The sequence below is a fragment of the Oryctolagus cuniculus genome, chromosome 16, assembly GCF_051225735.1.
Source record: "Oryctolagus cuniculus isolate XC-2025 breed Fujian yellow rabbit chromosome 16, ASM5122573v1, whole genome shotgun sequence".
In the NCBI taxonomy this organism is placed as follows: Eukaryota; Metazoa; Chordata; class Mammalia; order Lagomorpha; family Leporidae; genus Oryctolagus; species Oryctolagus cuniculus.
In genome coordinates this window covers 65123382-65146100 of record NC_142882.1, presented here as the reverse complement: position 1 = coordinate 65146100, position 22719 = coordinate 65123382, and the positions used below count along the sequence as shown (strand labels likewise).

The 22719-nt window shown below is 43.3% G+C and overlaps 1 protein-coding gene across 6 annotated transcripts in view; it reads left to right on the top strand.

Moving 5' to 3' along the window:
• Positions 1–22719, top strand: part of AMPH (amphiphysin) — a 230289-nt gene that overhangs the window by 73536 nt on the left and 134034 nt on the right. Inside the window, exon 2 of one of the 6 annotated variants that reach the window (XM_070059746.2) lies at positions 7884–7985. The exons of the other annotated variants lie outside the window; for them this stretch is intronic. The gene's annotated coding sequence lies outside the window, so the exon portion shown is untranslated. The remainder of the gene's footprint in view (positions 1–7883; positions 7986–22719) is intronic. 6 annotated transcript variants of the gene reach the window in all.

Genomic DNA, 22719 nt, shown 5'->3' with positions numbered 1-22719 from the left:
ATTCTCTTACCCCTATCAGAATGTGGCACAAAGCAGGTTGTCTAATGGCAGTAAAGGTATATAATGTGCACATCAGTGCTTCTGTTAGTGCTAAGGGGTGGGGAACCTTTTTTCTGCCCAGAACCATTTGGATATTTGTAACATTCACAGACCATATGAATTATCAGCTTAAAAATTACCCTGTTATAGATGTATTGAATTTTAAGTCCTGCCTCCAGTTTCCTTGGCAGAGCCAGACCAAATGATTTCGCAGTTCTTATGTTGACCATGGACTGGACGTTCCCCACCACTGTGTGGACCAAAAGATAGGAGGAATTAGGTCAAATGTTTTCTTAAATATTGGTAGGTCCTTTTCAAATTTAAGTTTCATTCAACAACTTTTGTCCCTAATTTCCAAAGTATATGTGCCTTGTACAAGATTTGGAAAATGCTAAAATTGTAACCAAAAAAATACTAGCACCCACAGTTCTATCCCTGTTGGCTATCATTGCATAGCCCCCCATCTTTTTGTCTGACCTATCAATCTCTGCCATCTCTGTTTATCTGCTTATCATCTGTCTATATCTGTCTAAATCTGACTGTATCATCTATTTACCAGTCTATATTTCTGTATCAATGTCTCTGACATCTGTATCTAAATCTATTTCTATCATGTATCCCTCTATGTCTAACCTTTATCAATAATCATCTATTTGCCATGGTAATTTTCTTGTTGTCTTATAACTTTTCCCATAAATCAAATAATGTGAACATTTTCTTCTGTTTTTGAAGATTCTGGACATGAATTTATTACTATGAGGTGTGGCATCTCTTATTAGAATGTTCTTGAAAACCTAATTCATGGGAATTCTTTGAGCACAGGGCTGCAGTTAAGTTCCTCTAGAAGGGATTCGTGTTTGTCAAGACCAGGCCCTTGGAGACACCATCAGCCAGGGGAACTATTGATCCATCAACTTGAGACTCCTTTACATTAAATATCCACTTGAAGTTTCATTCGATGACACCAAATACTGGGACTGTGGGTCATACTGTGCTCACCACTGCAAGGAATGTGTTTCCTTCCATTTACAAGGTCAACACAGGTAATTTTTCTTACGAACAACTGCTGGCGACAGGTCGAGTTCTAATTCACTGACAGTGGTCATGTAACCCTTTGGGCAAAATCCCAGCCTTGTGCAGGGAAGATGAGGGGCGTGGGTCTCTGGGCTAGCTCCCCACCCTGAATTAGCCCTGCTGAGGCTTCATGTTTGGTCGGTGTAACTAATGCAGCTGTCAGAACACAGGCAGAGGCCCTCAGGCTAACGCATCCCAGACCATTCTTCATGACCCTCTGGAGTGCCTTACCTTTTTGCAGTGTATCAATACATTGAAAACAATGCTTGTTTTATTTTGTCTAGAAAACTGGAGTGGGAGGAATGGTTTATATTTCGGTGTGAAATATGAGAAATTGCCAGTATGTATTTAGCTAATTTCCTCTTCCTGACCATGTGTCTCTACTATTTTCTATCATGAGTAAAGTCCTCATGGGCATCCTTGGAGAGACATCCTTGGGCCATCTCTCTGATGAGTTCCTTAGAGTATTCATAGGAGGAGAATTTCTGGGTCAATGAGTATAGACATTTTAAAGGATTTTGATAGATCCTGCCAAACTATACTCTAGACAGACTGAATCAGATTACATCCCCCTACAATGCTCTTTTATTCATTTGAGGCCTCTAGAGAACTTGACTGTGAATTCTTCTGAGACTAGTGGGAATGCCCATGGAATTATTTAGGTCTCAGATGTATTTAGTTATCTGCCAAGCACTGGAGTCCACCAGCCATCATCAGTGACACAAATCCAAGCTCCCTCTTGGCTTCAAAGGGAAAAAGGCTTGGATGGCCCTGATGACGATTCCCAGAATGAGGATCTGTGCATCTTCCTGGTGTTGGAAGCCAATCCCAGGCAGGTACGTGAAGTAGAGGAGTCTGGGCAGTGGATTGCTATGCAGCAGAAAGGACCCAGCCTGGCCCACTGGTTACCACGAGCTCCAGTGCCTTATGAGAAGTGCTGCTTTGGGAGGCAGAACCTAGTGATGCTTGGAGAACCTGACTCTGGTTGTAACTTTACTGATGAGCTCAATACTCTTTTGATAACTCAACTGAAACCTATTAAACTAGGGGTGGGGAACATCTGGCCCGTGGGCTATATAAGGCCTGCAAAATCATTTGGTCTGGCCCTGCCCAGCAATTGCAGGTGGGATTCAAAATTCAATAAATCTATAGCAGGCTAATTTTTAAATTGACAGTTTTGTATAGATGCCAGCCTCACAATTTATATATTTCAATCCATACCTGTTGGAGTCCAATAAGATGACATGTGTGGACCCTCAGCAACCTGCTTTAAGATACAGATTTTGTTCTGTGACTTATGTATGTTTTCATATGTGCTTTCAAACTGCAGATAGGTTACCTGCACCACCTTAGCTTCAGGATGGGCACATTGGAACAGTGGCCACCAGTGGCCCTACACGTGAGCCAGGACCTGTCAGGAAGCAGATGTCTCAGAGGCTTTAGTGGTTGGACTTTTTAGTGGTTGGACTGTTTGCAGAAGGGAGAATCAGCAGTATATTGAGGCCAGCAACAACACGGGAAGCTGAAAGTACTCCGGGGCCTGAGAAGGCAAGGGGAGAAGATGGTACAGCTGGACCCGTGAGAGCTGGAGTCATAAAGGAGGGTTCCCCAGGCAGAGATACGGGACCTGGGCACTGCCAGAAACAGATTGAAGCAGGGATGGAGCAGGGCCTGGCCTTTCCTCTCCTGGTGCCTCCACAGGCCCCCTGGAAGTTAGGAGCTCAGAGATCCTGGGGGAAGCAGGACAAGGGGTGAGTCCTGCCAGGCACAGGGAAGAGCAGAGGTGTTAGGGTGGCAGAAAGTCCAGTGTTGACTCTAGAAGCTCTCAGTGTCAGTGTGCTACACAGGTGGTTTCATAAATAGTTGCCACTTGATCAGAGAGTGATGGAGGAGAGGAGAGGGAGGAAAGCTTTAGCTTACCCTAGGCAGAGCTGGCTCCGGAACCTTCTCTGAAGCCCTTCCTCCTCTTATTGGAGTCAGGTTTCTATTGAATTGTTCACGTGGGGAAATGAGTGATGCTGACATGTGTATCCCACTCACCTGAGCTGCACCCGACAGGAATTGTGATGGAGGGATTCTCTTTGGGAAGGGGTGGTTGGTCTCAAGGACCCCACGTGAGCTATGGGTCCCTAACCAGATAAGGAAAGGAGACTCACTGAGCCCTGGGGATTTGTTCCAGTGGCACTGCTTGTGCTTGGCCAGACCACAACATCTGATTGTCAGTTTATGTTGCTAAGACGTGGCTCACTTATGAATGTTGGGAAGATGGGTATCAAATGAAGATAATGACTTCTTGGGAAGAAGCCTAAGGGTTTGCCTGCATCTGAGCCAGTTCTGCTGCTGTCAGAATGATCTGTGCAAACCTGATGCCTCAGGGGCTTACTGCGTGCCCCGTTGCCAGCCAGCTGAGGAGCTCTGGGTCAGAAGTGCAAGGGCTCCCTAGGTCCAGAGCTCCGTACTGCTCCCCAAAGTGCATTTGATACAGATCACTCTTACAAGATACTCCTATGACAAAAGGGGTCCACGGCCAAAACTAAATTAGAAAACAATGTATTCTGTATTCTCCCCTGTGGAGAAATGTACTTGGCATGTTATGGCTGAATGAAATCATCTGGTTTCCTGGATAATTTTGTTTTTAGAGTGAATTACTTAAATTTGCATTTATCTTTTATCTTGCCAACTAGTGATGTAACCCTTTGGTTTTGCCCTTAACACCCAATAGCATGCACGTCCAGGCCATGTTCAGAGAGAAAGGGCTTTCTTTCTGTTGTGCATGCACACGTGGGGATCTTCAGGCACAATGCAGGCAGCACTCTCTTCATTCCCTAATGGTTGGTCCATAACACGTCACAAGCAGTCTCTCTGGGATGTGTAGCCATCTCTCCCTTTCTCTCTCTCTTTCTCTCGGATGTGTAGCCATCTCTCTCCCTTTCTCTCTCTCTCTCTCTTTCTCTCTCTCTCTCTCTCTCTCACACACACACACACACACACACACACATCCATGCCTCCCACATGATCTTGCCTTCCTTAGTTTTTCCCCAGGGTCAGATCTGTGGACTTTGAGCTTTTGAGATGCTGGACATCCCTTGATGCTTCAGCTGTTCAGGTTCTTTTCTTTAAAATTAATTAATTAGTTAATTATATTTGAAACACACACACACACACACACACGGCATTATCACCTCTCTGATGGTTCACTCCCTAAGTGCTGACAACAGCTGGGGCTGGCCAAGCCAAAGCCAGGAGCCAGAAACTCAGTTTTGGTCTCCCGGGTGGTAGCAGGGTCTAAACTACTTAAATCATGACGTGCTGACTCTCAGAGTGCACATTAGCAGGAAGCAGGACTTTAACGTACAGCCAGGACTCAAACCCAGGCACTCCTTTGTTGGGGGCTGGCATCTTAACCACTGTGCCAAAGAACCACCTCACCCCTTCTGATTCTGCAGAGAGACTTCTACAAAATGAAACTTTCTCCTGCTAATATTGCACATTTTTTACAGCATAACGTAAGTGTATTTTATGCTATCAAAGTCTGCGGTGGAATTTGGAATAAATGGTGAGGAAGGAAAGGCAAAAGGAAAGAAGATGACTAGGAGAGAAAACCTTCACTTTTCACAATCACAAGTTGAGAGAAAACAATAGCTTATTTATATTTGCAGATGCTCAGCTTGGAGCAGATGTGGTGCCTTGCTCCTGGCCAAGTGCTGAGTGCACCTTTGCTTGCTGATTGCTTATTAGGTTTTGGCAGAAGCAGCAAGGATGGGTTCAGGTTAATGATACTGTGCTATGACATGCAGACTTTTGGGTTAAAGCCTTTTTCAGATTTTATGTAAATGATCACCACAGTACATTTGACATAGAGATTTGCTCTTATTTACAAGTATGATTGCTCCATGTTGGAACCTCTTGCTTGCAATCTGAGTGGCTTGCAACTGAAACATTGGTTCTGAAATTCAAAACCTGATGCAGCTTATCTGGTTTCAGTTGATCCACGTGAAAGGGCAGGATCGTTCTTCAGGATATTTATCTTTTTGGGTCATGGACAGGAACACTTCGTGAGTGCTACTGTGTCATTTATTTGAAATTGTAGAATGCCATTGAACTAAAAACTTGAGTTTAATTCACATATTTTGGGCAAAAATGTGTGACTAGTCACAATGATTCCACTTCCTGTGGAACAGTCTGCAGCATTATCTTTTTTGTAATGATTTTTTAATGATAGCTTCATTAAAATGTAAATTAAACTACACGTAACTAGAACCCAGTCCATCATCCAGAACACTTAACCATTTGGAAAATTTTCATCCTCCCGCCTTTAGGGAGTGAGAGCAACACTACACCAAGTCACACATTCATTTTTCATAACCAGCATTCAGAGTGTATCCTGTGATCACAACAGCTTCCAACGGATCGTCTGGGCTTTGTCTACATCACATGTCCAGGGTCATGGCTTCTGTTCTTTCATTTCCCTGTGGAACTCAGCATTGAGTTTGTAATTCAGCGCAAGATTCCTACACTTTAACACACAGATGAATTGCCTGGAATCTTGTTGAAGTGCAGGTTCTGCTGTGGGATAGGTCTCGGGATTCTGCACTTCTTGCAAGCCCCTGGTGAGGCTGATGCCGCCATTGTGAAGACCTACTTTGAGTGACAGGGATTAGAGGGGGAATTGTAAATAGGATAATAGACCTTCATCAAATAAAGGATCAATTATAGTTATATGTACTTATACAATAATATGTTCATCAAGATGACCAATTCATTCTTGAATATATACAGGAACAAAATTTGAGAATGTTTTCTTTGTTTAGGTAACCTGGACATTTTATTGGTTTGACTACAGTGTACTCTTTTATCATTTTGGCTAAATATTTGATACCATCAATTATGACTAACAGTAGAATGGAAAGAACCAACATTTTATAAAGCAAGCAGGTTTGAGTCTTTTAAACAGAAGACAGAGGAATACTTACATGTTATTTCATATCAGCAGGTATGCAGCTGGTGTCTGGTGAACCTAAAGTCATTATTTCAGGAGAATGCAGTCTGTGGAGATAGTTTTTGTCCTAGAAATATTGTCAGTGCATGATTTTTTCTACCTGGTTTCTGTCTTACAGCCTCCATGCTTAATACCAAGACCCCACAGGGGACTAGGTTTCCTCATAGACGTAGGGTGAGGCTGAGTTAGTTGTTTATTGTTTCCTTTTACTAAACTCAGGATTTACTAGGTGTTAAGGTCAAAGTTTTTCTTTTTTTAAATTTTATTTAGGGTATAGAAATTTCATTAATTTCATATATACAGATTTAGGAGCATAGTGATTCTTCCTCCCCTCCCCTCCCTATGTTCCTAAATCTGCTCCCACCCTTCTTCCTCTCTCTCCTGTTCCTACTCATAACTTTTACAAAGATCTATTTTCAGTTTACTTTATACTCATAAGATTAACCCTGTAGTAAGTAAAGAGTTCAACAAATAGTATGAAGGGGAAGGAAAAACACTGTTCCTCAACAGTAGAGACAAAGGCTGTAAGCAATCATTGAATCTCAAAATGTTAGAGGTAACTCTTCACATTCTTAGTTTCATAAAAAGTTTGACTTCTTGTCTATAAATACAGCTTTGGAGTGCAGTGTAGTAGCTTTTATGTATTCTTTTCCAAAAATTGTGTTTTTTGGACATATTTTACATTTCCATATAAATTTTAGAATTAGCATATCAGTTTCTTCAAGGGAGCCTACTGGAATTTTGGTTGTGATTGCCTTGAAATCTCAAAGGTGGAAAATCAGCATCTTAACAATAGTGATGAAACAGTTGTTCGTGAACTCTTATGATAAAATTCTTGCAATCATTAAAAAGGAAAAACAACTTCTACCCTTTCAAATGCATTCAATGGGAGGCCCCAAACTACTAACCACCTTTGAATGATAATTATCCTTTGACAATTGCAGGGCTTATGCTTCTTCAAAGTGTCCTAGTTGGCAAAAAAAAACCCCATTGTTGGGGGATTAGTATACTCAGACTTGCTGATCACACAAATTGTTTCCAGTGGGCTGGATTGTACAGCTTTGGTGTTAGACCATGTCTACCCTGGGCCACAGCTGAAGTACTCTTTTAGAAGTGGAATGGCTTTCATTCATTATTTCTCATAGTTGAGAGGTAAAACACAGTAGTGACGTTTGAGCTGGGAATTTTGAGACCCAGATTCTATTCCAGAATGCCCTGTGAGTAGGAGACTAGGGAGGGATGGTGAAACTGGCGACAGTGAGGAAGAATGGGGGTGTTTTACCCCCATGTCTGAAGAGGAAGGGAAGGAGCTGGTCTCAAAGCATCAGAAAGGAAACATAACTGTTGTGAGGCCACCTAACAGTGCTGGGAATGAGGCTGCTACTCGTGGTGTTAGCTGAGCCAGGGGACCATGCCCCCCTCTCCCTCTGGCTCCACCTCCCTGTCTTCTCCTGCTGGTGTTTCAGGACCATGGCAGGTGCATTCTGTAGAGGTCAGCTTCCTGTAGCACTTAGCGGAGTAGGGCATGGATCTGGATGGGCAAATGGGGAGATCGCACCGAGAAGTGTCTGCCTGTGTTTACAGATGGTGTGAGTAACTAGTGAAAACTAGTGAAATGCTCTTCCGGAAGCTCTGTTCACTTACGCATGTGCACTATAGGAGTATCACTCAGCATCTGCGGAATAGTTACCTTCTTCCTACCCTTCTATCTTACGGCAGTTCTGCTTCTAAAATTTTTCTTTTTCTTTTTCTTTTTTTTTTTTTGAGACAGACACAGAGAAAGAGAGAACCATTATCATTCCTCCAGTGACCACAACGACTCGGGTTAGGCCAGACTGAAGCCAGAAGCTGGGAACTCAAGCAGGTGTCCCGTGTGAGTGACATGAATCTAAGTAGGCAGGCATCCATGTTAAAATCGATTAGGTTTGTGAGCTGGAAGACCACGCCTTTGCCATGCCTCTGTGTGACCTCACACCCTACCTGATACCTTCACCAGGGCTCTGTGTGATCTCATGCTCCTACCTGGCCACACCTGAGTGCCCTCTGGCCAATCAGGTTAATTAGCCACTTCCCTTTGGAAGTGAGTTAAAAGCCTGGGACATGGGGTGTCGTCCTCTTTCTTTTCCCTGGCCACTAGCCAATAGGGGGCTGGCTGCAGCCATGCACCCCCAGGGCGCGTGGCCTTCGGGCCACCCGCCCTAGGCTTCCTGGCCTAGATGCTCTTCCACATGGCTGGTTCCTGGTACTCGGTATGAACCCAGATTTACCTCTCTCCTATAAGTAAAGCTCTCACTCTCCTATGATTTCTTTCACTGAATAAAAGCTTAAAATGTACCATGCTGCCTTGATTATTTATGCTTGTATTTAGAATTCTTTTCTAAATATTAGGCAAGAACCCTCTCAGCCTTATTAATATTGGGGATTTATTTATAAGCATATGGTGATATCATATGTCACCCCAAATTTTATAACATATGTGGCACCCCAGATAGGACTTCTGGGGAATTTTAAGGGGCCACATTTTTGTATATGTTTTAGGGGATCATTTCCAATATCAAATCCAGCCACTCGAATCATCACCACTGCCTCCCAGGGTCTGCATTAGTAGAATACTGGAGTCACAAATGGAGCCAGGAATCTAACTCAGTTATCCAATGTAGAACCCGGGCATCCTAACCTGTGGCTTACCCACTAGGCAAAATGCTAAAACATCTCCCTAAAGTATTTACAAATAGCAAATGATACAGTATGATGATATAGTCCAAAGAGTGGGTCTCCTACAAAACTGGATTTAATAGATCTGTTCTTCAGTAATTCACCTCGTGCTAATCAGATGTAAAATAGCTGAAGACAACTAAAAGTCAAGGCATAAATCAAAGTACAGAAATGTGTCAAAAAATAATTAGTGCTTCTTGATTTCCTGTTCATGAATCAAATCATTCATCCATCCATTCACTGATTTGTGCCAATAGCCCACGGCTGAACAGTATATTTTCAGCTCCGAGTCCACTGGGGAAGGAGGCTGGGCGGGGACTCAGGGCCCTTAGCCAGAGGAGAAGCATCTGTGTGGGGCCTTCTGTAGCTCTGTGTTCAAGGGCCCGAGAAGTTTATGAAGGCACTCAGGGCTCCTTCCTGAGCCCAGATCTTTTGTTTATTTTTATTATTATTATTATTTTTATGAATATAGGCACATGAACAAACTGAACAGAAAATACCGTGTAGAGCCCTGAGTTAGGAGTTGTTTCAGGAGAAAGTGTGCTTTGGCTTTTCAGTCTATTAGCAATCTTTGACTTTTTTCCTAAACTTTTGTTCCAACTTGCAGTTTGTGTAGATATATGTAAGTGTTTTAGAAGCAGGCCGGTGCTGTGGCTCACTTGGCTGATCCTCCACCTGCGGTGCTGGCACCCCGGGTTCTAGTCCCGGTCAGGGCGCCAGATTCTGTCCCGGTTGCTCCTCTTCCAGTCCAGCTCTCTGCTGTGACCCGGGAAGGAAGTGGAGCATGGCCCAAGTGCTTGGGCCCTGCACCCGCATGGGAGACCAGGAGGAAGCACCTGGCTCCTGGCTTCAGATCGGTGCAGTGTGCCGGCTGCAGCACCCCAGCCATAGCGGCCATTTTGGGGGTGAACCAACGAAGAAAGGAAGAAAGGAAGACCTTTCTCTCTGTCTCTCTCTCTCACAGTCTAACTCTGCTTGTCCAAAAAAAAAAAAAAAAAGGTTTTAGAAGCAGATTATTTTTATTTTTGAATCAATCAGTGTTAGACAACTCATCAGTGAAATTGGCTTTGGGATCACACCCTGTTGGATCCATCTGAAATCTATGCTAATTGTGATCCCTGGCATTTGGGGTGTAAGCATGGCTTTTGAGGGAGCATTTAAAGGCCATGCAATTTTGGTGCTCCTCCAGATTGAGATTAAACAGATTATCTCCCAACCTCCCAATCTGGGATCCAGAGACCTTTATTTTCTTTTTTTATATTTATTTTTAATTTGTGTTTGTCTCATAAATACAACATTATGTACATAGTAAATCTTCCCACCATGCCCACCCTCCCACCCATTCTCCTCCCCATTCTTACTCCCTTCGTACTCTGACTCTTATTTTATCCAATAAAGAGAAATAGAAAATAAGAAAGAAAAAGAAAAAAAGAAAAAAGTGAATAAAAAGCTTAAGTGTTCCTCAACTGTCTGTACAAGGGTTGATTTATATTATTGCTTCTCAAAGGTGATTTTGCTTTTTTTCCCCCTCTTCCTCTTTACCCTTCCCTCCTCCCCCTTCTTTCCTTTTAGAAACTTAATTTTCTTTAAAGAAGAACCCACAGATGTCACTTCTTTTGTGAGCTCTGGACATAACTATAACTAATGAGACATAGTAATAGCCTCCTTTTAATATACTAAAAGGAAGTGATTCTTGAGAACAACTTTTACTATTAAGTTTCACAGTACAACTCTTTGGGGATAGAGGTCCTACATTGGAAGTTAGTGCACAGTGACACTTGTGTATTGTGTAACAAAAAACACTCTTAATTATGACATCAGTAATCGCCCAAGGCTCTTGATCTTTCTCAGGTATGGAAGCCTTTTGGATCCACAAGGTCAACAGAGTCATAAGCAAAGTGGAAATTCTCCTCTCCCTTTAGAGAAAAGTGTATCATTCTTTATTGGCCTCTTCTTTCCTCTGGGGTCTTGCCAATAGGGATCCTTTGTGGAAGATGTCTTTTGCAAGAGTGTCTTGGCTTTCCAGCCTGACTGGAGTGCCTGGAAGGCTGATTCCGAGGTTGGAGTTCTGCCTAACGCAGTTGTACTTCTATGAGTCTGCTGAGTGGACTGCTTCACATGTTGGAGCCTTCTCTCCTATTTAATTTTATTATTGTTTCCATACACTTAGTCCTATTTATATGATCACTTGTTCACTGGATCCTATCTATATGGTTACTATAGTACTTAATCCTATCCATTTGGTCTTTATAATACTTAAGCTGCTGGATTTTGGTGAAAGGTGTCAGGTAAAGGTCTTACTTCATGATTCTGTGTGTGGCGATCCAGTTTTCCCAGCACCATTTGTTGAAGAGACTGTCCTTGCTCTAGGGGTTGATTTTAGCTCCTTTGCTGAAAATTAGTTGGTTGTAGATATTTGGGTTGATTTCGGATGTTTCTATTCTGTCCCATCAATCTATCCATCTGTTTTTGTACTAGTCCCAGGCTGTTTTGATTATAACTGCCCTGTAGTGTATCTTGAAATCTGGTATTGTGATGCCTCCAGCTTTGTTTTTGTTCTAGAATATTGCTTTAGTTATTTGGGATCTCTTGTGTTTCCAAATGAAATTCAACATCATTTTCTCTATATCTGAGAAGAATGTCTGGTATTTTGATGGGTATTGCATTGAATCTGTAAAATGCTTTCACCAGTATTGACATTTTGTTGGTATTGATTCTTCCAATCCATTAACATGGAAGATTTTTTAATTTTTTTGTGTCTTCTTCTATTTCTTTCTTTAGTGTTTTATAATTCTCATCATAGAGGTTTTGACATTTGGTTAGATTTATTCCAAGGTATTTGATTTTTTTGGTGGCTATTACTAATGGGATTGATCTTAGAAGCTCTTTCTCAGCTGTGGCATTGTCTGCATAAACTCTTCTATGAGTTACAATAGTCTCTTAGTGGAGTCTTTTGGCTCCCCTATGTATAGGATCATGTTATCTGCAAATAGGGATAGTTTGATGTCCTCCTTCCCAATTTGTATCCCTTTGATTTCTTTTTCTTGTCTAATGGCTCTGGCTAAAACTTCCAGGAATATATTGAAAAACAGTAGTAGGAGTCGGCACCCTTGTCTGGTTCCACAACTCAGTGGGAATCCTTCTAACGTTTGCCCATTCAATAGGACACTGGTTGTGGATTTGTCATATGTTGCTTTGATTGTGTTGAGAAATTTTCCTTATATTCCCAATTTACTGAAGGTTTTCATCATGAAGATGTGTTGTATTTTATCACATCCTTTGTCTGTATCTATTAAGATAATCATATTTTTATTATTCAGTTTGTTAATGTGATGTATCATATTGATTTTGTGAAAGTTGAACCATCCTTGCATACCAGGGATAAATCCCACTTGGTCTGGGTGAATGATCTTTCTGATCTGTTGTTATTTTCAATTGGCTAGTATTTTGTTGAGGATTTTTGCATCTATGTTCATCAAGAGATGGGTCTGTATTTTTCTTTCTCTGTTGTATCTGTTTCAGGTTTTGGAATTAAGGTGATGCTGGTTTCATAGAAGGAATTTGGGAGGATTCCATCCTTTCAATTATTTTGAATAGCTTGAAAAGAATTGGAGTTAGTTCTTTAATTTTTGGTAGAATTTAGCAGCGAAGCCATCCAGTCCTGGGATTTTCTTTGTTGCGAGGGTATTTATTACTGTTTTGGTCTGTTTAGGTTTCTGTGTCTTCCTGGTTCAATTTAGGTAGGTTAAATGTGTCTAGGAATCTATGCATTTCTTTCAGGTTTCCCGGATTGTTGGCATAAGCTCTAATAATTTCTGATGATTCTTTTTATTCCTGTGGTGTCTGTTGTAATATTTCCTGTTTCATCTCTGATTTTGTTAATTTGGGTTTCTCCCCCCTTTTTTTGGTTTGTTGGGTCAATGGTGTGTTAATTTTATTTTTTTGAAAATCCAGCTCTTCATTTTGTTGATCTTTTGTATTGTTTTATTGGTTTTGATTTTATTGATTTCTTCTCTGATTTTATTGTTTCTCTTTTCCTTCTAGTTTTGGGTTTGGTTTGATGTTGTTTTTCTAGATCCTTGAAATGCAATGATAGCTTATTTATTTTGTGCCTTTCCATTTTTTTAAAGATTTATTTATTTTACTTGAAAGAGTTACAGAGAGAGAGAGGAGAAGCAGAGAGAGAGAGAGAGAGAGAGAGGTCTTCCATCCGATGATTCACTCCTCAATTGGCTGCAATGGCCGGAGCTGCGCCAATCCGAAGCCAGGAGCCAGGAGCTTCCTCCAGGGCTCCCACGTGGTTGCAGGGGCCCAAGGACTTGGGATATCCTCTACTGCTTTCCTAGGCCATAGCAGAGAGCTGGATTGGAAGTGGAGCAGCGGGGTCTCGAACTGGCACCCATTGGGATGCTGGCGCTTCAGGCCAGGGCATTAACCTGCTGTGCCACAACACCAGACCCTCCAATTTCTTTTTCTTTTTGTTTTTGAGTTAAGTTGTCCCTTTGAGGCACAGTTAGACAGTGAGAGAGAGAAAGAGAGAGAGAAAGGTCTTTCTTCCGTTGGTTCACGGAGGGGAGGGGATGGGAAGAGAGGGGATGGGGAGGGAAGAAGAAAGACAGCTATCCAGTAATCTTCCACATGGATGATAGGTGTCTAAGTGCTGGAGCCATCACCACTACTTTCCAGGATGTGCATTAACAAGAAACTGGAATCAAAAGTGGGGTTGGGACCAGCGCCGCGGCTCACTAGGCTAATCCTCTGCCTGCAGCGCCGGCACCCCGGGTTCTAGTCCCGGTCGGGGCACCGGATTCTGTCCCGGTTGCCCCTCTTCCAGTCCAGCTCTCTGCTGTAGCCTGGGAAGGCAGAGGATGGTGGCCCAGGTCCTTGGGCCCTGCACCCCCATGGGAGACCAGGAGGAACACCTGGCTCCTGGCTTCAGATCAGCGCGGTGCGCTGGCCGCAGCGTGCCAGCTGCAGCGGCCATTGGAGGGTGAACCAACGGTAAAGGAAGACCTTTCTCTCTGTCTCTCTCTCTCTCACTGTCCACTCTGCCTGTCAAAAAAATAAATAAATAAATAAAAGTGGGGTTGGAACTTGAATCCAGGCACTCTGATCTGGCAGGCATCTTATGCTGTGTCTTAACCGATATTTCAAATGTTTGGCTTCCAGTACACTTTTAATCTGGAAAATAAAACTTCAGCAGGAAAAAAGCAAGCTATTCCTGATGTGAAGCCAAATTCTATTCTCAGTCCCCAGGCCCAACTTTTCTTGATTCAGGAGGACATGCATTAGTAGATCTGATGGCAGAATTTGTTCTTCCTGTTTGAGGAAGGATCATGCAAAAGGATTCCATTTCCTGTTGCTACAAAACTCTCCCTAGATGCTTTGGGTAATGTGAAGTATTCCCTAGTATTGATGGTTTCTAGGAACATAGATAGCCACTCTGGGCTTTCTTGGTTGTGTTCATCACGTTGCTGGCATATGTCTGGTTCTTGGAATAAGAGAGGTCTTGCTCATGAGATATTTATTAAGGTGCAGAAAGATGATTGCCAGCATCTCATGCCAAAATAAAGATGAATTTATAATCTTTACAATGTCCCACTGGTCCTAAAATATCTGTTTCAAGAATGTTACAGACGTGACCTTGTCAATGCACTTATGTTTCTATTGGATTGATGAGCAGGACTGTATAAAATCTAAGCTTCTTGTCAGCTCTTTCATATTGCAATTGAGCCAAGGAGAAGAGAACGAATTAAACACTTTTTGGTTCAAGCTGGATGCTGTGGTCTTGTGTAATTTTCACAGATGTGGAAACAAGGTCTTAACTAAGTAAAAAATTTTGCAAAGGTTATACAGTTCTCAAAAGTGATGGCACAGAGCCCAATTTTGCTTGACTTTACCATTTATTTATTTTTCTTCAGTACTAATACTGTCTGTTATCATTCACAGCCCCATAGCCCTGGTTCTTCATCTTATGGAAGCCAAGAACTCATTCCAAATAAACCATATTATTAGCTATGTAATTTCAGGTCATTCCTGGATACCTTGGGAATCTTTCCATGGCCTGCAGATGTAGAGCCCCTTGTCTAGAGAGAAGCCATGGGCATTTTTGTTTTTCTCAAAGAAGACAGTCAGTCTGCATGCTTTTCATTCTTTAGTATTCAACTGGAGAGGCACTGTGTTGGTGTGATGCTTCCTATAAGTCTAGCTTCATCAAACCTCTAGGGAGTAGCTGTGGAATCACTGAATCTGAGGATAGGTGTATACCTTAGGAATCATCCACAAACCACTATCTTCAAGTGCTTAAAGATATATCAAGTGATAGATCATTAGGACATCAATAATTCTTATTACTAATATTTTGAACATGTATTACCAGGCATGGAGATAAAAATTTTCAATGCATTTTATCATGTAACCATTAGACTGTGCAAGAGTACCATCCTTAGTTTACAGATTCATACTTGTTCAGGTCAGACTGTGAGGGTCACATCTAGGATGTGTCTGTGGAGCTGGAAACCATGCCCTCTTTGTCACGCTCATAGGCTTGCTTGTCACTTCCTTCCTGAGTGGTGAGCAGTCACCATTTCAGTTCTCTCTAAAAACTCATTTTCTTTAAAAACTTATCTGAAATTAGAACTCACATGCCTGTGGTACCTACATGTATATCTGAGCTGATCATCAAGAATTACGTATCTGCTTCCATCTGAATTCTTCTCATTCTTAAATTTTTATTTTATTATTATTTATGAATTTCACCTGAATAAGGATGTGTAGGAGAATCAAATCATGTTATACTTGCTTCTTTGATGTAGGACTCTCTGGAGCTTTTACTATGTTTATGCTGACAGAATCATGTATGCTTCTGAGCTGTGTAAGGTAGGGTGCAGTTAATTATTGTTTCGTATACTTTCTATCTCTGTGAATTCGCTTCAGCATTTTTACTTGCATGTAGTCTACAGAAGTTCATGGACAATACACATTGTTTTATATTTTTTAGAAAACTTTTATTTAGTAAATATAAATTTCAAAAATACAACTTTTGGATTATAGATGTTCTTCCCCCCATAATCACCCTCCCACCTGCAAACCATCCCATCTCCTACTCCCTCTCCCATCCTGTGGGGAGCAACTGGGAGCAACTCGGACTAGACTAAGTTACTGGAATTAAGACTTATTCTATGCATCTGCTCTCCCACAATATGGCGCTGAGAAGGGAAACAGCTTCTACACAGCTGCCTCCAGTTCAACCAATAAACTGTGGGACCTGCTCCTGATTGGAGGAGAGCAGCGTACTCGGCGTGTGGGTAGCAGAGTTGGGATTGGTGGAAGAGGACTATAAAGGAGGAGAGAGACGGCATGCACCAGGAACATCTAAGGGGAACACCTGTGCAGCCCCCGAGAGAGCCGGCCGGCCGGCGGTGTGCCGCTCCCCCGCGGAAGTGGGGAATGTGGCAGGGGGAACCGCCCTTCCACGGAGGTGGAAGGGATGGTAGCCAACCCGGGAAGGACCAGCAGCCAACCCGGGAAGAACCAGCAGCAAACCCGGGGAGGGCCGAGCAGACAAAAGAACAGCGCAGGGTCCTGTGTCGTTCCTCCACGAAGACGGGGAGCGACACATCCCATTCTTCATTAAGATTCATTTTTAATTATATACAGATTGTCAACTTAGTATATACTAAGTAAACATTTCAACAGTTTGCACCCACACAGACACACAAAGTATAAAGTACTTTTTGAAGACTATTTTTACCATTAATTCTCATAGTACAACACATTAAGGACAGAGGTCCTACATGGGGAGTAAGTACACAGTGACTCCTGTTGTTGATTTAACAATTGACACTCTTATTTATGATGTGAGTAATAACCTGAGGCTCTTGTCATAAGCTGCCAAGGCTATGGAAGTCTCTTAAGTTCACAAACTCTGATCTTATTTAGACAAGGCCATAGTCAAAGTGGAAGTTCTCTCCTCCCTTCAGAGAAAGGTACCTCCTTCTTTGCTGGCCTGTTCTTTCCACTGGGATCTCACAGAGATCTTTCATTTAGGTCATTTTTTTTTTTGCCACAGGGAAAATACATATTGTAAAGCAACTATCCCAGGCCCTCAAAAACTTTGCACCTTGTCGCTCCCCCTCTTCATGGAGGAACGACACAGGACCCTGCGCTGTTCTTTCGTCTGCTCGGCCCTCCCCGGGTTTGCTGCTGGTTCTTCCCGGGTTGGCTACTATCCCTTCCACCTCCGTGGAAGGGCAGTTCCCCCTGGCCACATTCCCCACTTCTGCAGGGGAGCGGCACTCCGCCGGCCGGCTCTCTCGGGGGCTGCACAGGTGTTCCCCTTAGATGTTCCTCTTAGATGTTCCTGGTGCATGTTGTCTCTCTCCTCCTTTATAGTCCTCCTCCGCCAATCCCAACTCGGCTGCCCACACGCCGAGTACGCTGCTCTCCTCCAATCAGGAGCAAGTCCTACAGTTTATTGGCTGAACTGGAGGCAGCTGTGTAGAAGCTGTTTTCTTCTCTCCCAGCGCCATATTGTGGGAGAGCAGATGCATAGAATAAGTCTTAATTCCAGTAACTCAGTCCAGTCCGGGTTGCTCCCCACAGCACCTAATAAATACATCTGTCTTTGTGGATTCCTTGAATTCTTCTTGTAACCTGTTCTAACATCTCACCAGTTCCTTTATTAACTAATGTGTTAAAAAAAAAATTGGTACATGCTTGCTTTATGTTTTATGAGCATTGTGGCTTTACTTTTTTGTTCTTTAGCAATATTTGAAAATTTATAATATAAAATGACATAGAGTATTTGCTATTTTTCAAATGTACTGACCCTGATTTTTTTAAAGATTTATTTTATCTATTTTGAAAGAGTTAGAGAGAGGGAGAGACAGACAGAGAGATCTTTCAGTTGCTGGTTTATTCCCCAGATGACTTCAACAGCCGGGACTGGGCCAGTCTGAAGCCAGGAGCTTCTTCCAGGTCTCCCACCTGGGTGCAGGGTACCAAGTACTTGAGCCATCTGTTGCTGTTTTCCCAGGAACATTACCAGGGAGCTGGATTGGAAGTGAAGCAGCTGGGTCTCGAACTGGTGCCCCTATGGGAAGCCAGGGTTGTAGGCAGCTGCTTAACCCTCTATGCATGGTGTCCAGGTCTTGAGCTGTTTGCAGTTCACCTGCTTGTTAGGAGGTTTCTGTGAAGTGAGGGTAGAGTTGAGGGAAACACACACTTCCTGTAACTGGCTCCCCCACTCCCAGGATGTTTGGATTAATGCAGTAACTTGTTTGGGATAGAGATGATCTCCAAGGGCTTACAGTTATCAATAGCATGGATCAAGCAGTTACCATGTCAGCATTCCTGACTATACGAGATGGTCAATCACAGTGGAATACACTATAAAATGGTAGCAAAGGACTTAACTGTGAACCGTCAATAGACTGTTCTTTTTTGTGTTGCTATCTTTTATCTCTAGGATATTATAGCCCAGTGGTTAGAAACTAGCCAACATCAGACCGTGTGCTTTAAATCTGGGCCCGGTTACATTACACACCAGCTGTGTGACAGTGGCCAGTTACTTCCCTTCTCTAGTGCTCTGCATTTTCAGGTGAAGTGAAAATAATCATAATAACCTAGCTCAGAAAATTATTGGAGGGTTAAGTAGAATTTTATATATGAGGACACCTTGAAAAGTTTGTGGAAAACAAAATTAAAAGCTAAGCTTATTTTGGTGCAAAGTTTTTTGAAATCCATAGCAGTTTTTTTCATAGTAGGCATTTTCCATGAAATTTTTGAATATCTCTCTTCTATGTGGATTTCAACACTTTTGCACCAAAATAAGCTCATCTTTTAATTCCGTTTCATAAACTCTTGCTTTTCAGAGAGAGAGAGAGAGAGAGAGTGCACCTTTATCCACTAGCTCACTACTCAATGTTTGGGCTGGTCCAGGCTGAAGCCAGGAGACAGATCTCAGTCCAAGTCTCCCACCTGAGTGGTAAGGACCCAAGTGCAAGGCAGCAAGTGATGCCTGCCCTGGTGCACATTAGCAGGAAGCTTGGATCTGGAGCAGAGCTGGGCCTCAAATCCCAAGTACTCTGTTATGGGATTGAGGGCATCCCAACTGGTATCTGAATCACTGGGCCCAGTGCTCACCCCTCTGCAGACTTTCTTTATAAAGCATTTGGAACTATGCTTGATATATTTTAAATTTCCATGGATGAGAGCTAATAAATGAGAAAATTATAGCATTATTAAAGTGCGTATTTTAACAAGAAGAAGACACGCAAGAACACATTCTCTCTTCCCTGGAGTACCCCTTTTTCATCTGCTTCCTTCTCATTAGCACAAACATCCCTCTCTTTCCTTAGGCAACAAGCATGGCTCAGTTGAAGTCCTGGGTAGGGTTTTGTGGGCTTTTGTTCCGAGTCAACATTTAAAACGTTCTGCTGTAGGTCAGTGTTTTCAGGTGGCTGGTCCATCTTCTCTTGGTGCATAAAGACCACCCAGAGAATCTGTGTGTGGCAGCCAGGAGTGGAGCTGTTCTGTGCGGGCTGCTGGATAGAACCTTCCCTGGCTTCTGTGTGTGTAACAGCTCCTCCATGGGGAGATGGCAACCCGTCTGGCAGATATGCATTTTCTCTCAAGCATTTGGCCCACAGTAGATGGAGGAATCTCTTTTGCTAGCCAAAGAGCAGGAAGATTAATTTGAACGAGCCAGTGAGTTTGGAGGTCATTGGATTACTCTTGTACTATTACTGTAAGGCAATCGGTTTGTCTTCCTTAAAGAAAGCTGATGGAGAAGGAAACTCTGATCCCTCTCAAAGCCTCAGTGGACTACCCCTGGATTTCTCAGACTTCCACTAAATTTTGATCTGCACGTGGTACTCTAGGTTGGATACTAGAAGTAGGAGGTCTCATGGAAGAGTGGTTTTGAGACAAGGTGACCTACCCTGCCCAACAGGAGAGCAGCAGTCTGGCTCCTGGAGAGGAGGAAGGCCCCAAGTGCTGGAGTTCAAGATCATTGATCTTTTTCTAAATCAGTGTCAGGTGAAGTTTTCCCACCAAGGTGATCTTCTTTCTCTTTCCCTCCCCTCCTCCTCCCCTCCCCTCTCCCCCCTTCACCTTCGCTTCCCTTCCCTTCCCCCAGAAGACTAGATGTCCTGTTGTTCAAAGACTGCTAGGAGAGAAGACAGTGGAGTTCTGGGACATGATACCTTGCCAGGTCTCTGCGTGATTGGCTGGTGCTACTCTCACTGGATTTTAGGGGTGTTTCTCACCTCCGTTCCCCTTCTACACCCCTGAATTGTCTTTGTTTCATAGCTTTCTAGCTCCTAGTTGCCTCCATCATACTTAGCATAAATCTACTCATTGTTGAAACATGTAAGCTCCCTATACTATGCTGTTCTCAGACTTTTAAAGTCTAAAGGATGCCGCCAGTGCTGCGGCTCACTAGGCTAATCCTCCGCCTGCAGCGCCGGCACACCGGGTTCTAGTCCCGGTGGGGCACCGGATTCTGTCCCGGTTGCCCCTCTTCCAGGCCAGCTCTCTGCTGTGGCCCACTGCGCCGATCCAAAGCCAGGAGCCAGGTGCTTCCTCCTGGTCTCCCATGCGGGTGCAGGGCCCAAGCACTTGGGCCATCCTCCACTGCACTCCCGGGCCACAGCAGAGAGCTGGACTGGAAGAGGAGCAACCGGGACAGAATCTGGCACCCCAACTGGGACTAGAACCCGGGATGCCGGCGCCGCAGGTGGAGGATTAGCCTAGTGAGCCGCGGTGCTGGCCAAAGCTGCTTTAAACCCTGAGATACATCCAGAAGGAGGTCCAAGGACTTGGAACCTGAAGTTTGGGAAACAGTTCAGTACATGCCCAGTAGGATGCTTCAGGACAAGTAGTGACATTGCACTGACCCTCTTCTGATGACCTCCTTCCAGTCTGAGATTCTGGGACTTTGTGCTGTCAGAGTTAGCCCTGGATCCATTCTCTCTGAATGAGCAGAAGGGCAGGTGTGTTTATGGACAAATGAATGAATGAGGGTGGATGGTCACACCTCTGTGTTCTGTCCAGAAGTGGCCATGGCCATCCTGTGCAGATTACTCATGGAGTTAGTGAGAAATGTATACATAATTCTATGTTCCTTATTTTGGAAACCACATAATGTATGAAGAGAAGAGAGTGTCCTTGTTCACAGAAGACTAATTAAATTCTGTGATTCTCTCCTTGACTGTCAGAGCCTGGCACAAGGAAGCATGAGTCATACAGAGTTGGAAGTTTGGTCTGAGCCCTTGTCCATTGCGGGAATACTCTCCAAGTCATCCTAGGAGCCAATCCTGCCAACATTCCTTTAGCCATTACTTTTGTTGCAGTAGGAAGTTGAGCATAAAAGCCTCCTTCCTGTACTCTGGTATGCCTTGATCTTGAACCACTTTGTAGTCCGTGTCTTCTCTTCTTACTGACTTCCCTGCTTCTAATCATAGAACTAGTTTTATCCTTGATGTCACACCTCGCCATGGCTTGACCTTGCTTTCATCTTCCCCCTAATTAACAAAAGTCATTTCTCTGTGAAACTGAAGGATGTGATTTTTAAAACTTGACTCAGAATACCAACTATTGGCATGGGTGTTTAGCACAGAGGTTAATACAATGATCGGGATGCCCGCATTCCATATCAGAGTCCCTGGGTTTGAGTTCCAGCTCCGCTTCCAGACTTGAATTCGCTGCTAGTGCACACCTCGGGAGGTAGCAGAACGTAACTCACATAGCTGTGTTCCTGTCTCCCGTGTGGGAGACCTGGGTTGAGTTTCCGTCTCCTGCCTGAAACAGTGGGCTTTTGAGAGGTAAACCAGTGGATGAGAGATCTTCCTCTTCCTCTGTTTCCCACCCTTTCTCTTTCTGCCTTTCAAATAAATAAAAATAAAGTGCCAACTTCTGTTTTTCTTTGAAAGCTGCATAGTATTCCATTCTTAACTTAAGACATTGAGTGGGCAGTTGTTCTCTTACTACTGCAATAGTCAGTATGTAGTTTACACTAACTATGCGAATTTGAAAATCCATCAGAACTTGGCTTTACAGTGTGAGGAAACTGCCAGAATCAGAGATGTACATTGTTAGAGTCATCATCTAGGCAGTTGCTGTGGAATAGTATATGAGACCCCTATCGTTAGGGTGGCCCTCAACCAGTCAGGCTGAGGAACTGACTTGTTTAGGAGATACTGACAGAATTTGAGATGGAATATTTCTGGTTACTGCATTGTGATTTTCCTTCCTCCTAACTTTTTCTGTTTGCCTGTTGCATGATATCTTTTTGGATTAGATCAGAACTGCTAAGCTTGGGCTGAAGGCATAAGCCCACCACGCTGAGAGCATGCTTCAGAATCTCATCATCTAAAGGAAGTGCAATTTGAAAAGAGTATTGAACTTAGTGTACATGGGGTCTTCTAAATATTCATGGAAAATGAATGAGATGAATATGAATATTAAAAAATTGTGCATATGTTTCAGATTTTAAAAAAGATGTATTTATTTATTTATTTGAAAGGCAAAGTGAACTACACAGAGAGATATTGAGAGGAGTAGAAGGAGAGAGAGAATGTTCCATCTGCTGGATTACTTCCTAAATGCTTCCAACAGTCAAGGCTGGGCCAGGCCAGGCCAAAGCCAGGAGCCCACATCAGAGCCTCCTATGTGGGGGGCAGGAGCTCAGTATTGCAGCCATCATCCACTGCCTCCCCAGACAAGTTAACAGGGTCCTAGACCGGAAGCAGAGTAGCTGGGACTCAGATCAGCACTGCAGTATGGGATGCAGGCATCTCATTCAGAGGCTTAACCCAGTGTGACACAACACCCTCCCCTCAAAACTTTTTCTCATCAAAGTACTTATGTTTTAGTTCTATTTTTTCATG